Source organism: Ochotona princeps, chromosome 3, assembly GCF_030435755.1.
Source record: "Ochotona princeps isolate mOchPri1 chromosome 3, mOchPri1.hap1, whole genome shotgun sequence".
NCBI lineage: Eukaryota > Metazoa > Chordata > Mammalia > Lagomorpha > Ochotonidae > Ochotona > Ochotona princeps.
In genome coordinates, this window is record NC_080834.1 from 75,087,869 (window position 1) to 75,105,965 (window position 18,097).

The 18,097-nt window shown below is 37.6% G+C and overlaps 1 pseudogene; it reads right to left on the bottom strand.

Moving 5' to 3' along the window:
- Positions 1–1,122: 1,122 nt before the first annotated feature.
- Positions 1,123–18,097, bottom strand: part of LOC131479861 (collagen alpha-1(XVIII) chain-like) — a 28,209-nt pseudogene continuing 11,234 nt past the window's right edge.

Sequence of the window (18,097 nt, forward strand, 5' to 3'; positions counted from 1 at the left end):
ACATTATTCACAGATTATACACAATGATCAACTTAGTCTCTAGTGTGTTATACATTTATTGAATTACAAGTCCCATCTACAGTTTTCTTGACGGGAAAAGACCAAATGATATCCTCACCCCTGCAGGAACAAGACTTTAAGAGATGTAGATTTAGGGGAAAAGAATGACTTTCCACTGAATCTTTCGCTCTATCACCTAACCATCACCCAATCTAAATTCTTTTGTTCCTGAACTTCAGACTTACCTTACTTGGGATTCCCTTCAGTAGACAGGATCTGTAAACTTGATGTTTGGAGGGTATCCACAGACAGAGAGAGTGTCCTGTGCCATCCATTGGCATCTACCTGTCCACTCCATGCTGGTGATGATCCTCAGCTCTAAACTTGTGCTAAATTGGCTCTTCAACACCAAGCTTGGGTCCTACTGATATTTTTCCTAGTTGTTTTCCTGTTAGGTTCAGTCCTTAGTGGGTGCCAGGGAAAAACTGCTCAGTAGGACAAGGAAGACCTTGTTCTCGCCCATTTTTGTTAGCCTTAACTTCACAACTGTTTGTGACATGAATAACTGATTTATTCTTCTGAGATGATCAATCCTCTCAGGGGATGGGGGTGGGGATCAGAGTGCCAACTCCCTCTTCCAAGCTTCCATCTTGCAATAACCTCACACTCTTCCTTTTGTCCCTTTAGCCTAGTGTGGTGGTTACTTTATGCCAATACTGGTTCTGCGTTCTTCAGTGTCCCTCTTTGCTTTTTCAATCCCCTAATGTTTTTTTTAACCATATTAAATTCTCTCTGTTGAAATTATTGTGTCTTATCTGTTTCTCATTGGATCCCAACTGATATTGGACTCTGACTGATACTGGATTCTGAAGAGCCAGTGAAGTTGAAGGTGAGAAAAACATTGCCTTTTTTTTTTTTTTGCATGTGCTGAATGCCTCATTTGGAATTGTCCTGAGTAGGCTTGTGCAAATCTAACTTTAACATTTAAATTATTTAAACATTTAGCATTTAAATATGATAGCTACTGTTCTCCCTATTTCTGGTAGCTAAGACTCAAAGAAGGTATGCCACTTCCCCAGAATGACATAGTGCATGCTAAGACTGAATTCAAAGACAGGTTCATTAGACTTCTCGGTCCTTCTCCTTAAATTCATACTTGCTGCCTGCTATTCCTACTTGTATCCCAGCTTTTGTCCTTGTACTGTTCTGTTTCTTCTGTGTTTTCTTCCTAGGCTCTGTGGATGGATGCATCCTACGGTGGAAGAAAAGAAGGGTCCTGAATACCCATAAAACAGGAGTGAAGGAAAAGATGTGGATGCTCAAAAGGAACAGCCTGTGATTTAAGGGGATCCATGGATGCAATGCCCTCAACAGGTAAAAGAGCAAGGCCAGGGAAGAAAGCTCTGGTTCGAAATGCTGTAGAAGGCAGGCAAATTGGAGTGAACTTGAGCAGCAAAAGCTACTGCTTTTAAATGGCTGCTTCTTGCTAAAGTAGATTGAGATATCTTGAGAAAGATTAAGCCACACAACAAAGGAATTGTCTTTAACACTGTCCTGACACTTTCCGTTTGAATGGCTCTACAATATGTGGAGCACTGTTTCAGCCATTAAATCATCTGACAACATAACAAAAATTCCTGAGTTTCATTACTTTGCAGATATTTTGGTTCTTTTTTTTCTGACATTTTCTTGTTCCTTTCTGTGACTAGGCAGTTCAGAATCATAGTGTCATAATTGCAATGGTTTACCTCATTTTACCTTTGACCGCTTTATTTAAATGTATTTTTATCTTGGATTGTATACAACCTATGAATCTCATCAAAATATTTTTGAAAAACAAAATTTCTACACCCATCTATAGCATCATCTACGCATTTACCTATAATAACTTCTTTTTTAATCTTGTTGCATGCTTCACTTTTGTTGACATTTTACTGCCCTGATCCATACTTTTATCTACACCAGTAACCCTGAGGGAGGGTTGCAATGTTGTCTTCATAGTTTGCCACTTGTGTTTGTAACCCAAATATGAATATAAAAAGTATAATCATGAAGCTTTTGATATAAAGTTGTTTCACATCTGGTCTTGGGAACCTCCACTGTGTTTTCAGGAGAAAATTACCCTGAAAGACATACTAATAGGCCTGTGATAAAGAACCCTAACTTTAAAAAGTTCTAACCTATCAAAACCCCATTCATCATTTCATTTTTTGGAAAGGATATAAAAAATTAAATGTCAGAGCTATAATGTCAGAACTGTTTAAAATGTCAAGTGCTTGTTGTTGCATAGCTTGGCTGTCTGCTGTTCTGATCACACTTCCAACTGGCATAATAATTACAGATGAGGCATCACATTCTCATGCACAACTGGATGCAGATTTATAGAAAATCAGAAGGAAATATTCTTACTCCCTGGCCTGAAGCTTTCTCCTTTTATTACATTGCTTAAGACTTGTCCTTTAGAGCAGAACATTATTACTAATTCCAGACAGCATTCAGAGTAAGGAATGAGAAATAAGTGCAGAAAAACTTTCCCAAATAGACCACAACTTAGTCATTTATAATATAGAGATGCAACAAGAGCCACAAGACAGCAAACATTTACCAAATGCATGTTTAATCTAAGAGTGTTAAACTGTGGAGACATTTTTCAGATAAATCAGTTATATTTCAAGATGAATGTCAACTCAAATATGCAAGGCTGTATGCAGGCAGACGCACTTTTAACTGACGATGGAGGCAATCCTTCAGTTTAATCATCACATTTTAATCTGCAGAGAGAGACAGAGACACAAAGAGAGCATTAATGTAAACAGAAAATCATCAGCGCATTAGTTTAGGATCTTTGTTGAAGTTTTTGTTAAATTAAAATTAATGATATAATTTCGAACCTGTGTTGATTATAATAAAGACCTGAAATCAACAGTATGCATATGGGGACTATTTCATTTCTTCTCAACTGAAAGTTTTGCATTCTGAAAACAGTAAAAGACAATCTCACAGCTACTTCATTTTCACCTTCTCTTGACAAGCCTTAATAGGTGTTTTGAAGGTCTCTCTCCTGCAACATGTTTCTCCCCATTTCAGATGGCTTTCAGCACACTGGAGTGGTCAAAGCTTTTGGAAAACATCTCTAGGAGATCCTGGTCCTTTACCATATAACCAATAATTTTTAAAAGATATAATTGTACAAGGAAACAATAAATCAACAATTAACAAGATGCTTACTCCTGAACACACTTGGCACATGCAATAAAATCGCCAATATTTTTTATTGATAATCATTTTGATATTGTTTCACCTCAACCCGGACTGCAAAAGCATTCGAAGTTTTCATATGAAAAAGCATTCAATCTTGGAAGTCCCTGTGTATAGACAATGACTATGACGTACTTTTATTTTCAATTGTGGTCAGGTTGTATACATGATAAAACAGCACATGCATTTATACCTCTACGTAGTATTGGTTATCTGAGCTCTAATCTTGAAAAAAATTACTAACTCACAGGAGCATGACCCATTGTAGATTTTTAGGGGCAAAGTACTGTTTAAAAGGTTCTTTTTTTCAGTATTGTTCTTCCAAAGGAAACAAGACTTTCAAAGTTGGAAGAAAACGTAAATACTTAATTGTTCCACATATTATTATTGGTACCTACTTATGGTTTTTTATTCTGCTTTTCACTGCTTAATATTGCCAACTTCATTTAAGCCTTAGACTTGTGTTACTCATCTTACAATTGGATGTCTTGTTTTTCTATTACCCTCATCCATAAAATGGCATTTTAGCATTTTGGGGGAAATAGGCTGAATTTCTCCATTACCATGAGTAATTTTTTAGTTGGAATTATGAGCTTGTTGAAGTTGACAGATACAGATATAATTCGTGTTCTCAATAGTTTGTGACTAGGTGGAATGTTACAGTATCCTCAGAAAGTGCACCCAAGGCAGAATGTTAGCCAGGAGTGAAAACAGCCACTATGTTATTATCTCATCAGAAAGTTCATTACAAAACGGAATTGATAGATGAGGTTATTTTGGTGAAAAAATATTTTGAAGTTCATGAATTTTTCATAATATATGTTTTTCATGAACTACTTTAAAACAGTTTATACTGTACCAAAATTATATTTACATCCAAAGGAAGGTTTATGCAAAACCTCAGATAATAGTGTTTGGGATTAGAATTCCATATGTAAAAAAAAAAAGAATTCCATATGTATCACAAGAAAAACACAAAAGCAGAATGAGCCAAAGCAAAGTAAAAAAAAAAACCATAAATAGAAAGAAGTGCTAAGTGTGTGGGTAAGGAGGCTCACATTCATGCAATGAAGTGGGTGATGGGGTGAACGTTAAATAATCAATGTAGAACTGCCCTTTGCAAAGGGAAACTTTAGCTGTTAAATTTCCAATTCGAAAGACTTTAAATTTTGAGAGACTAGATTAACAGAGAAGTAAAAGTGGAGATGGGAGAACTGTAGTCTGGATTGCTCAGGTGTAAGATGTTTTTTTTCTCAGTGCTGCTTATAAAAGGGGCTTTATCATAAGGCACTGGCCATCTCAGTTGAAAAGAAACCCAAATAGGCCTGGCGGAGTGGCCTAGTGGCTAAAGTCCTCTCCTTGAACACACCAGGATCCCATATGGGCGCTGGTTCTAATCCCGGCAGCTCCACTTCCCGTCCAGCTCTCTGCCTGTGGCCTGGGCAGGCAGTCGAGGATGGCCCAAAGCCTTGGGACTCTGTACCCACATGGGAAACCTGGAAGAGGTTCCTGGTTCCCGGCTTCAGATCGGCGCAGCACCGGCCGTTGCGGCTCACTTGGGGAGTGAATCATCGGACGAAAGATCTTCCTCTCTGTCTCTCCTCCTCTCTGTATATCTGCCTTTCCAATAAAAATAAATAAATCTTTAAAAAAAAAGAAAAGAAAAGAAACGAAGCCCAAGTGACAGACATGGAAATCAGAAGATGGAATTCTTCACTGCTGCTTTATTTAAATATCCTCCCTAACACTCACGAACTCTGCATATTAACTGACCATTTTACATAGCCACTTATCATTAAAAAGAAAAACCCAGATCATCAATCTCTTCCTACAGTAACATATTGTTTATTATATCTAAATTACTTTTTCAAAATTTTACCCTGCAGCACATGATATTTGCTCATTTTTCATCAAACATTTATTAAGCTGTACTTGCAATTACAATTTCTGCTATGGCAGATTGCAAATGAGAGAGGTGTTCACAAAGTATTAACAGACAAGCGACCTTCCTCTAGCCAAAGCTCTCTAGCATGGCTTCCAAATTTTCTTGAATCTCTTTGTAGATCTTTCCCCAAACAAATGGAAATGTTTGTGAGTCTTTCTAGAGGGAATATCTGCCAACTTCCAGAAGCCTTCCACCAGCGAGTGGTGGAAAGCCCTAAGAGATGACAGAGTCAGAAATGGCAATTCTCAAAAGACCTCAAGTGAGTACTAAGCTATTCGTTTTCTATATATTTAAAGAAACACTTTCAATAGTACAGAGCACAGTCCAGAAATTGCACAATTTTATTTGTAAATGTTGAAAGACATAAATAAACACAACTGGTGTCTGCTGTGTTGCTGGGTGCATGCTGGAGTCCAGGGAACCTCCAAGGGCAGTATCACAAGCTCCTTTTCATCACTCATCGTTCATTTCAGCGGTTTTATTTATAATAGTACAGCTACCTGCAAATATCTTTTCAGTCCCGACTCTATAATTTCGTTACTCTATGTTTATTCCTGAAACATGACATTTCTTTCCATCTTAAGTTATGTTTTTTAACACATCACTCCTCCCACCCAGCCCCCCAAAAGCAAGGCTTTCATTTGCACAGCCACATTAGCAGTTTTGCTCTGAAGAAATCAGCTTGATAGCAAAAGAAATCAAACTATATAAAGTAACTATTTTTCTGTTCTCATTTCTTTTCATTATAATTTCATGAAAAAATGCTTTGGGGCTAAGAAATGAGCAAAGATGGGTAAGGGAAAGCTCAGACCGGGAGAGTGACTGTGTTTTCAAGGGAGAACTGCCGTGATGATTTCAAACAAAGCTAAGAACTTCCGCGTTTGCCAGCAAGGTGGCACCAGAGGTATTCAACAGCATTTTGCAGCGGCATTTTAGCATGCAGTGGTAGTTTCTCCTGCATGCTATAGAAAATGTGATTCCTTTTTATCTGCTGGGAGCTCCCCTTTTTCCTACTTTGATTCCATATGATCCTTGCGGTTCTTTCTTTTACTTTAGCTTCTTACCCTTTTCCTCTGCTGCTTATCATTGCGTGTCACTGCAGTAATCCTTTCTCCTATGCTGTTTTGCTCCTCATGTTTGTTAACCCTTCCACAGCACTGCCTGTGCTGTTGTAAACAACATCAATAAATCTTTCCAAATTATGTCAAAAATGACTTATAACAGGAGAATGGTAGAAAGCAGATGGCTGTTCTTTCCTGGAAAGCCTGCAGAATTCCTTGCCTCATCATTTATCTCAGTTTGTTTTGCTGTTTTCTGTTTTCAGGGGCCCAAACACTTGGGCTCTCCTGCTATCTCTCAGGATACATTTGCTGTATGGAAAGCAAAGTAGCTAGGATTCAAACTGGCACTCGTGTATGGGACACGGTATCCAAAGCACCGGTTAATCTCTGAACCACAGTACCTTTATCTTCCTATCTGGGTGTTAAGTCATAGGCTAAACTGACTTATCTTCTCTATATTAAAGGTGCTGCAGCCCCTCTGACATACAAAATTAAAAGAAAACAAACTCTTGAACAGTTCTCCTTGTATATTCCAAGCCATAAACAAGTTTGTTTTTATCAGGCCCTTGACCTCCCATTTCCATGATCCTCTTCCAATTTCTAACTTCACTTAGCCTACTTTGTCAATTCGGAAACAATTTTTACATGAACATACTTATTTTATTTGTTTATCTCAGCATAATAATAAATAAGTATTCAGATTTAAGATCGAAGAGGGGGCAGATGCATCGTTGAGCTCTGACATAAAGACAGATGGCTATTATCAATATATGTCCAGGTTTTTTTCCCCAGAAGATCAGTTGTTTGGCTTGTACATCATGGTGGATACATTTGAAGTTCCTAACAACATCCTCACCTTAAGATCCTGCCACAAGGAACAGCCACACATATATGGGAACAACAGTGGCTTCTGCCCTCTTGGGATCACTGGGAAAAGTGTCCTAAATGGATAGGTTGATTTTGTGCAACCATTAGCATGGGGTTAATGACAGTTATGACTGGAATTCCAATGCTTATCTCTTTTTTAAACTCTTACTGATATTTAATAGTCTTCAAAATACAAAATTTTCAATTTTGCAACATCATTTCCAGCTACATTGCCTCAATTTCAAGTCAGTCTTTCTGATAATTTTTTATATATTCTTTCTACCCTGCAGTCTGGGTTTTTCTTCAGCCCAGAAAAGGTACATCCTTCAGAGACAGAGGTAAAGAGAGATACATAGATTAGATATTTCAAGAGAAATAAGCATGCTAACACTAATCACCTTTAATCTCAGTCAACTGGGGGTGAGCAGACTGACATGTGCCAGGATTCCATATGGGCACCGGTTCTAATCCCGGCTGCTCCACTTTCCATCCAGCTCCCTGCTTGTGGCCTGGGAAAGCAGTCAAAGACAGTCCAAAGCCTTGGTACCCTGCTCCTGCACAGGAGAACTGGAAGAAGCTCCTGTCTCCTGGCTTCCGATTGGCTCAACACCAGCTGTTGCAGCCCCTGGGGAGTGAACTAGTGGAGAGAAGATCTTTGTCTCTCCTTCTCTCTGACTTTCCAATAAAAATGAATAATTCTTTTAAAAAAAATAGAGGAAAGATTGTGTATTAGTTCTGAGTAATGATGCTTGAAAATTAAATGAGAAAAGCCTGAAGTTTCACTTTAGGTAGAACAAAGGAATTGATTCAACATAGTAATAAAAGATGCAGACCCATTGGAGAAAGCAATATAGGTCATCATGACATGAATTCAGGCTGCAGAAAACAGACACTGTTCTCAAATTTAAGAGCTTAAGGATGACCATAAGAGGATTAACAGCACTCCGTGCACATCTTAGGCTTCATCTTCGGCTCTAACACTGATTCTTTGTGTCTTTTTGCAGAATGATAGACTGCGAAGGCAGATTCACAACATGCCTCAGACGGACACTGGCCTCTCTCATAATCTGTCATCACTATTTCATCTTAAAGGTTGTCAGGATACTTTGGGCAAATGACAATTCCAGCCTTCCTGGGGGGGAATTTTCCAAACCATTCCCCAAATATGACTGACCCAGAATCGATGTAGAGGTTGATAATAAAATGAAATGCATTAGTCATTTGTGAATTTGGACATAACTATCTCGATTGAAAATAAAGGAATACTCACAAAATTACTCGCAACATATTTTAATCAGAGGGTGCAGTGTTAAATAAGACATTTGTCTTGCTACTTCCCAAACATTATGATTCATGATTTCAAGGTTAATCATCAGAAACAGTGTAAAGAATCAACGTTTATTTTACTAGGCAAACCCACTCCTCACCTACCTGTCACACACAGGGTAGTACCTAAAGCAACTCTTATCTGCAGTAACACATTAAGTGAGAAAAGTTTTCCGTGTCTCTTATTGTTTTGTCTGAGACTCCAAAACCTCCAAACATGTGGCCAGCACCCACTATTCTCACCTCATTTTTTCTTTTTCCAGTATTCTTACATCTTAAAGGAATATTATATCATGTGTATAAAATAATAGTATAAAGCTATAATATTGATCTTCACATCGCCCATCTCTAGGTGAAAGAACATATGGTACATTAATTGAAAGGTTGAATAGGTTGGAGGGGATAATATTTTTGGAGGGGATCACTAATATGCCCAGTTTCTTTTTTGTTGTTCTTAGAGAAGCATGGTGATAGGAAGGACAAGTAAGCATGTTTCTTTTTTCTTCCAGCATTTCTTATTTATTTTCTACTCTTTGCGCCCACTTTGGTAGCAATAATATCTGAACACTCCTTGGCAGGGAGAAGGACAAACAAGGAGAGAAAGGCAAGCAGGTGAATTCTTACACTGGCATCTGTGTCTTGGTTTGTGATTTTCATGTTGTTTGGACTGGCAGGTGCTTAACATCCACGTTTTCTCTAATTTCACCTCCTCCATTCCATTTCTGAGACACTTTCCTAAAAACTCACACATACGAACCATGCATTTTGAATCCAGATGCTACTTTTCCAGGTCAGAGCCCCTCAACATTTGAACAAGTTACATTTTTGGACCAGCTATATCTTCCTTATTCACATTATTCTGTTGTGTTGTGGACTGCTTAGCAGTATCCCTAGCCTTAATCAATAGATAAAAAAAGCACCAACCTAATTTCCCACTTTCCAGTGAACCGCAAAGTCTCTGAATGCCAAAAAAAATATCTCCTAGATATGAATTATCTGAGATGACAACATCTAGCTGGCTTCAGTTCCCTTCACCTGACCCTCTAGAAGGCCCAGTGTGCAACAGGAAGAAATTCTGTGCCAGCTCCCTCTCACAGTGGTCCATTAGTGCTCCATGTTTAAAAGAAAAAAAAAGCTAGGGTCCTTTGTTTCAAAAAATTCTAGGATTGTAGGTACTTCCTAAACTTCATCCCTCCCTATTTGCTGACATGAACTGCTTTTTCTGTCTTCCTAGGCATGATTCTAACACTTGAACCCTAAGTTCTCCAAGCTGGAAATCACATTCACATTCAATGTTTTCATTAAATCCCCATGGGATTAACTTCAGGAATACAGTTCAAGAACGTCTCCTCAAATCCCACTACGAAGGATACACCCAAGGGAAATGAAATCCTTGTCAAAGAAACATCTGCATGTGCTTGTCTACTAAAACACTATTCACCACCATCAAGAAGTGGAAGCAACCTATGCAATCTTTCATTAATGGACAAAGAAAATGTGGTATATATCCATAATGAAATATTACTCAGTCATGAACAACATGGATAGAACAACAATATGTCAAGTGAAATAAGCCAAGCACAGAAAGATAAAAACCTTATTATCTCATCCACATGTGAAATCTAAAAATAAGGTGATCTCACAGAAAATAGAAGTATAGTTTTAATTAAAAGTAGTTTGCCAAAGTTTGGGAGTGGGGACAAGAATGAGAAAGGAATATAAAAGTATTACTAAGTTATAGTTAGATGTAAGTAAGAACTTCTAGGATTATATTGCACAATAAGATAATGTTAATGTAGTTTATGATTCTCACTGAAAAAATGTAAAACTGAATGCTTCAGCTGTAAATAAATCATAAATTTTCAAGGAGATTGTTATGTTTATACTGATTGGACATTGTATAATGTTTATAGGTATCAAAACACTGATTGATACCACATAAATGTATATAATTTTGTGAATCAGTTGAAAATCTAATTGCTTAAAAAAACCTTCTCCAGATTATTTTATACTTTTGAAATGAAATTAAGATGCAATTACCTTCTTTGTAAATTCTTCTGTATTCTAATGTTTCCAGCTGATTTTTTGATGCATGACTGAATTTCATTTCAACATTTTTATTGTTTGTAGAGACCTTAGATGTTACAGTATGTATTTTTGTTGTTCTGGTGTTTTCACCTACCATTCCACGGAGAGTATGTTCATGGGTCACTAATTTTATTAAGTTCCTATTGCATTTTATTCTCTTGGTTAAAACTTTTTTGAGAAAAAAAGTTAGCAGCAAAAAAGATAAGTTGCCAGAGATAACTACATTTTCATACAAATGAAAATTGGATTAATTATATAGCATCCAGTAAAGAATAGTTTATTACTTCATTTACTGTGAACATGTTCAGTAGTTCTTTTTTGTTAATAGAAACATTTCCAGGAGCATCATACAGCTTAAGATATCGATTTAATTGCTTCATTTTCCTTATACATGTGGATTTACAGCAACTATAAACTCCAAAAAAAAAATCATTAAATTCACTCTGTGGTAAGCAAAATGTAAAAGAAAAAATATTTAAGAACTATTTTTTACCTTGAGCAGTTTTCATCTGTGAATATAAACTTTATAACAACTTAATATATATCATAACATTGTAACACAGACTTTTTCTGAGCTCTTCATTAAAAATAAAGTTTACAGAATAAAGTTTACAGAAACGAGTAACTTTAATATTATAATCAGGTGCCTTTAAAAGTAAGCATTCTATTTAGAACAGTTTTAGGTTCAAAGCAAAATAAAGTAGAAGTAAAGAGGTTTCAACATTTTGCTTACACTCACAGGGTCTTCTGTGATCAGCATCTGCCACTGGAGATTATGTTAGTTGTAACTTTCAAAGGTCCATGGCACATTACTGTCACTCAAAATTCATAGTTTGAATCAGAGAGCACTCTTGGTGTTGGACATTTTATGAATTTGTATAACGGCATATATTCTCCATTGTATAGTCACACAAAAGCTCTGTGTTTCATTTACTCAGTCTTCTTTGAACCCTGACAAAACCTGATCTTTTTACTGTGTCCCACATTGGACGTAAACATATTGAAAAAATACAACATTGCCAAATTTACTAAGACCATGTATAACTAGTATCCAATCAATAAACTGACAGTTATTAATTCTTATATATCAATACAAACCTTGAATGAAAATGGATATTCAAGAGCAATCCTGACAACCTCTGATCAGGAGGTCATATGCAAGGAGCAGGGGGGGACCCCAGAGCGGAGCAGGGGGACAGGAGGAGGCTTGTATCCCAACCCTGGAGACTCCTGGATCCTCTTCAAGGACTATCAGTACGGGCACCGAGGACTACATCCCAACTGCCAAGGAGATCACGGGCAATTGGAGTGCCTTCGGAGGCCAACAACTCTGAGGTCAACCACTCCCGCTTGGATCTACCACATAGGATGGAAGAAGCCCAAATCCCTCCTCGCAGGGTCCAATATGACAGGAACAACAGCCAGGAGCCCTGAGCAGTCCGCAGAAACAGAAGAACAGTAAACTCCCTTTGGGACTAGGGAGAGGAGCCTTCTCTGGTCCTTACTTAGTTCCAACTTTGGGTCCCCTCCCTCTCCTGCAATGACTATCAGGGTCGCCCTGGAGCCCCCCCAAAACAAAACAAAACAAAACAAAACAAAACAAAACAAAACAAACAACAACAAAAAAATTAGAATAGACAGAGAACAACAAGGAAAGCTTAGAATCAGACAGGAAATGGTCAGCGTGGATTCACTTACACCTTACTAGGAGGGACACAAACATTAGTTACTCCTCTCTAGGGTAGTGAAGATTTCTCTGCACACCCCTCCTAAAACTGTGCTGCACCTAAACTGTTGACATACGTCTTGTTAGAGTTATAAGCCAGTCTAGACTACCCGAAAAAAAGCCAAGTTCAGCAAAATTATGCTTCCACACTATAAAACGCTAAATAATAAAATTAAAATAGATGCGAGACAGCTGAATACTATCCTATAGCCATTTTAAGGTGTATAGAACCCAGTTGTATATAAACTAAAATTGAAATGTCAATGAAGAAGTCACAGGATGTGGTTAAGAACCTGCATTTTTTTAACATGTTGGTTACTCAATACTATGTGCACTAATTTCATAATGTTATAAATTGCTGTTGATGTTATGTTGGGGCTTTTAATTGATTGGGATGATACTCTGCCGGCTCTAACTTCAGACCGGAGATGGTCTCCCCAAGAATCCGTTGAACTTATCTGGACAATAAGATGCTGGACTCTATGCTTGGTATATGCTTGCAATGAAAGAATCTCAACTAAACTTGAACTGTGGTAATGCAACAAGGTGGAGGAATTCACTATGGGGGGAGGTTTTGTGGAGGGGTGGGGGGAATCCCAGTACCTATAAAACTGTGTCACATAATGCAATGTAATTAATAATAATAAAAAGAAAGAAAATGGATTAAATTCTGAAAACAAAGGACTCAGGTTGACTGAATGGATAAATAATCGAGAGCCTGTTACGTTACATACAAGAAATTCAGCACACACACAGCCGCACATACACACAAGTTACACATACGCTAAAAGTTAAGTGCTAGAAAAAAGATGTATGAAGCAAATGGAAGCCAAAAAATGAGCAGGTTTAACTATTCTCACTTCAGATAAGAGAATCCAATTAAAAACTATAAAAAAGAGACAAGAATGACTTTGTATTTCAATAAAGTGTTTGAGTTCACAAAAATATAGCTATCATAAATGCGTATGTACCCAACACAAGACCACACAGAAATATACAGCAAATACTATTAGACCTAAAGGGAGAGACAGACTCCAACAAAATAATAATGGGTGACTTTAACACCCAACTCTTGTGATAGGTCAGACAGAAAATCAATAACTCTCCATCAGATTTGAAACATGTTGTTGGAAGAGTGGACCTAGTGGACATTCACAGTAAATTTCACCGGGCAGTTACAGAACACACATTCTCTTTATCAGTATGTGAAACATTTTCTAGGTTAGACTATATTTTACATCACAAGTCTCAATAAATTCAAAAATACTGAAATCATATCATACATTGTCTCAGATGATAAAGGAATAAAACTAGAAATCAACAATAAGAACAATAATAGAACATCCATATATAAAAGCATGCTACTGAGCAATCCATGAATCATGGAAGAAATTATAAAACATAAAAACATTTCTTGAAATAAATGAGAATAAAAATAGAACATTTCCAACTATGTGAGATGTGTAAAAAAAGTATTAAGGTAGAAGTTTACCGTATTACATGCTTACATTATAGAAGAAATTCCAGGTGCCAGTGTCAGCTAAAGCCACCACCTTTGACCCAGGCATCTCATATCATTACCAAATAAAGTCTCAGCTGCTCAACTTCTGATCCAGCTCCCTGTTCATGCATCCAGGAAAGATGAGGAAACTCTAAATCATCAGGAGAAAGATGTAATAAAGATTAGAGTAGAAGCAAATGAAATTGAAACAAAAAAAAGCAAACGATGAACAATGCACAAATCTGGCTTATTGAAAGTTAAACTTAATAGAGGAACTATTAGTTACAAAAGGAACAAAGAAAAGTTTCCATAAATTGATAGTGAGGAATGAAATATTACAACTGATATCACTGAAATGCAAAGGATGATAAGAAGCAATTGTGAAAAAATATACGTTAATGACCTAGAAAATCTCAAAGATGTGGGTAAATTACTGAACACATAATCTACCAAGATTAAGTCAACAAAAGATAAACAATCTAAACAGACCCAAAAACAAACATTGAGGTTAGAGCAATAATTAAAAGGCTTTCATCAAGGAAAAATCCAGAATCTTATGGCTTTACGCAAAACACTCAAAGAGGGTACAACTCTAATGCTTTTGAAGTTGTTCCAAAATATTGAACAGTATGCAGCTCTGACAAAATCTGTTCATGAGTCCAGAATCTGTTACCCAAACCAAAGACAAAACCATTAAAATGAAAGTGGAAAAGTACAGACTTACATCCTTAATGAACATAGATGCAAATATTCTAAAAAAATACTATCAAAGCAAACTTAAACCATATAAAAAAGCTGTACATCTTGATCAAGTGGAGTTTATGCCAAGTAATGCAAGCATGGTTTAGCAAATCCGTAATGTCATAAATCACACAAGCCGATTGAAGAACAAATACCAGTCATTTCAATAGATACAGCAAAAGCATTCAATAAGATGCAACAATCCCTCATGATTAAAAAAAAAAACCTCCACAAATTACGGAAAAAGATGACACCTGGAAACTATAAAAGGCTATGTATGACAAATCACCAGCCAGTATCACATAGAATATGGAAAAACTGAAAGCATTTATCCTCAGATTTAGAACGAGACAAAGATGTCCATGTACACCACTCTTACTCAACATCTTACTGAAAATATTAGAAAAAATAAGGATTGCAAATGGCATGATATTGTGCATAGATAAAACCTAAATATTCATCAAAAAACTATTAAAATTGATAAACAATTTGATTAAACTTGCAGATTACAAAATAAACAAAAGCAGTAGCATTTTTTGCATTTTTAAAAATTTTATTTTGATGAAATGAACAGTATTTCAGAACTATCAAAACCACTTGAGTAATACCCTTGGAGCATGCTCCACATTGAGGACTCTGGGATGACATTGGGTGGTTGTCCTCCATTCATGGGTACTGAGGTGTTAGGATGCTGGGTGCAGCTTCTCCCATTCTCTGTGTTTCCTCCAAATACAGGAACAAGAGAAAATTGGAAACAATTGTCTCATCCACCTTGCCAAGTTCCTTGACCCTTCCCACCCTAATCAGTGGTCTACATGAGCATGCATTCTCAACTGCACATACCAGGGAGCTAAGGTTTGGTGTTGCCCCATCTGGTCTGCTCCCCCGCCTCCCATCAGAACCAGCCCAAATGCTTGCTGACAAGTGCAGCAGCCTTGCCTGGCCTGATCAACATCCACACTGACTCCATTGCTCACCAGTAGGAGCTACAGCTCACAATAGGAAGGACCCACATACCTTTTCTCCCTTTCTGTTGTATTTCTCTTCACCCCTCTGGTCATTTCCTTTGCTGTGCAGAAGCTTCTGAATATGATATAAGCTCGTTTGTTTAGATTTCCTTTTGTTTTCTGTGCTTTTATGGAGGAAGGCAGCAGACTTATCCAAATAGAGATCATCTATGCCAATATTTTTAAATGTTTCCCATACATATTCTTTCAGCAATTTCATAGTGAGAGATATTAAATTTATTTTTGATCCATCTTGAGTTTATAATTCTGTATACCAAGAGGTATGAGTCTAATCTCATTATACTCATTGGTGTAGAATTTATTTATTTGTTTGTTTATTTATTCATTTATTCATTCATTTACATTGGAAAGGCAGATTTACAGAGGAAAGATGAAGAGAAAAATCCTTCATCTGTTGATTCACTCCCCAAGTGGCCGCAACTGCTGCAGCTGAGCAGATCTGAACCCAGGAGCCAGGAGCCTCCTACAGGTCTCCCAAGGTGGGTGCAGAGTCCCAAGGTTTTGAGCCATTCTTGACTTCTTTTTCAGGCCACAGGCAGGGAGCTGGAAGGGAAATGGAGCAGGTGGGACATGAACTAGCACCCATAAGGGATCCTGGCACATACAGGCAAGGATTTAGCCACTAGGTTATTGCACCAGATCCAGTTTCTGGTTACATTTTCAAATAATCATTTTACTTTCAATGAAGTAAGAGAGAGAAATATGTGAAACAGCTTTAGCCCAAAGTATGTAAGTCTTTGTTACAAATACATGAAAGATTATATATTATTGCCTTACTGTATATGCTTAAATTTTTCCTTAATAAATCTTAATTTTTTAAAAATGAAATTTTTGAGGCCATCAGTGCTTCTGAAGTTTGACAATGAAAATTTGTTTTAAAGACCTTCCAGGGCAGAATCCTTTTAGCAAAGAGCCTCAGGACATTCTAGCAATCATGGGCCAGTTCTGGTTTCCTGGGTGAAGTGTTCTAAGACCACTGTAACCGAAGCAAGCCCAAGAGCAGCTTCTGTAGAAGGAAGGCATTGCCATGGCACCGCTGGTTTCTCCAGCATGCAAAATGCAAGTTACAGATTCACAGCAGTTTCTTCATTTCAGGGGAAAACCTGGACTCCAGGCAGAGCTGCCCCACAGGATTGGGGTTCCTGCATGGTGTCCCTGATGGGATCATATATGGTGCAGCTATGAAAATGGAGCTGTGTGGGGAGAACATGGAAAAACAGGGTAGCCATGTATGTGTTTTGTCTTGGAAAGCCAGACATCTGTAAGCAATGTCAGAGATTAGTTATGTCAGCTGACACCATCAGCATCGCAGCAACAGAGCAACCCCACCCGGTGTGCTGCAAATGCTAAGACCGGGAGCTTTGGTATTTAGTGTTAGCATGGCTTTGGACCAGTTACTGATTTTCTTTTTCTGGATTGCAATTGCATGTTTTTTGCCCATCCTCTCATTGCATCTTGGAAGCATATAATTTCCTTGTTTTTATTTTCTGGGGCACACAGCTAAAATAATTTGTTTTGAGTTTCAAATCAGACTTTGAACTTTCCAAATAAAATCCAGTCCAAATAAAATCCATTGCTGGCCTGAGTTAAGGTTTGGGAAGTACTTTGAATGGCCTGTGTTACATGTAAGGAGGACAAGAATTTTGAGGGATAGTCGGAATGCTATAGTTTAAATATGATTTGGCTTTTATATTTGTACAGAACTTGAAAACAAAACTTGTAAATTAATGGTAATAATAGTATGGTAGAAAGTTAATACTATTGCAATATTTAGAGGAGGGGCCTAGAAGATCTTGGGGTCAGAAGGGCATATCATCAGAAATCAGTTCTTGCAAGATGATGGTTCTTAAAGCCTGAGTTTGGACCCAACCACACTCTCGGCTTCCTGGATTACCACATGACTCTCATTTCCCACTTGTCTTACCTGTCCAGGGCCTTCACTGAAGTCTGTAACATGCCATTTAGGCTTGCAGCCTCCAAATCTCTGTAGATGTGTCTTTATTTCATCAGTAGTCTGCCTCGGGTATTTCACAGTAGTTATCAAAAGCTAACTAATACTTATTTTCTTTAATCAAGTTTAAATGAAAGCCCACCAAGACACTGTAATGTATGTCTGAGTCCATATAATCAAGTGCTGTACATTGATTTTCTTGTGATTATGTTCATCCTTTGTCATGAGTACCCAGCACATAAAAACCTGCATCCCTCATTAAAGACCCCATTGACACTGTTGTATTGCTAAACTCCAGTTAAGCATTAATCCTTTAAGTGCATTATTTCATATATGAAATAAAATTCACAATGTTATTTTTCTTTAAAGACATATTCCTGGGGACAGCGCCACAGCATAGCAAGCTAAGATTCAGCCTGTGGCACTGGTTCTTGCCCTGGCTGCTCCACTTCTGGTCCAGCTCCCTGCTTATGGACTGGGAAAGCAGTGGAGGATGGCTTAGGTCTTTGGGTCCCCGTACCCACATGGAAGACCAGAGGACGCTCCTAGCTCCTGGCTTCAGATTGACTCAGCTCCAGTCATGGCAGCCATTTGGTGTGTGAAAG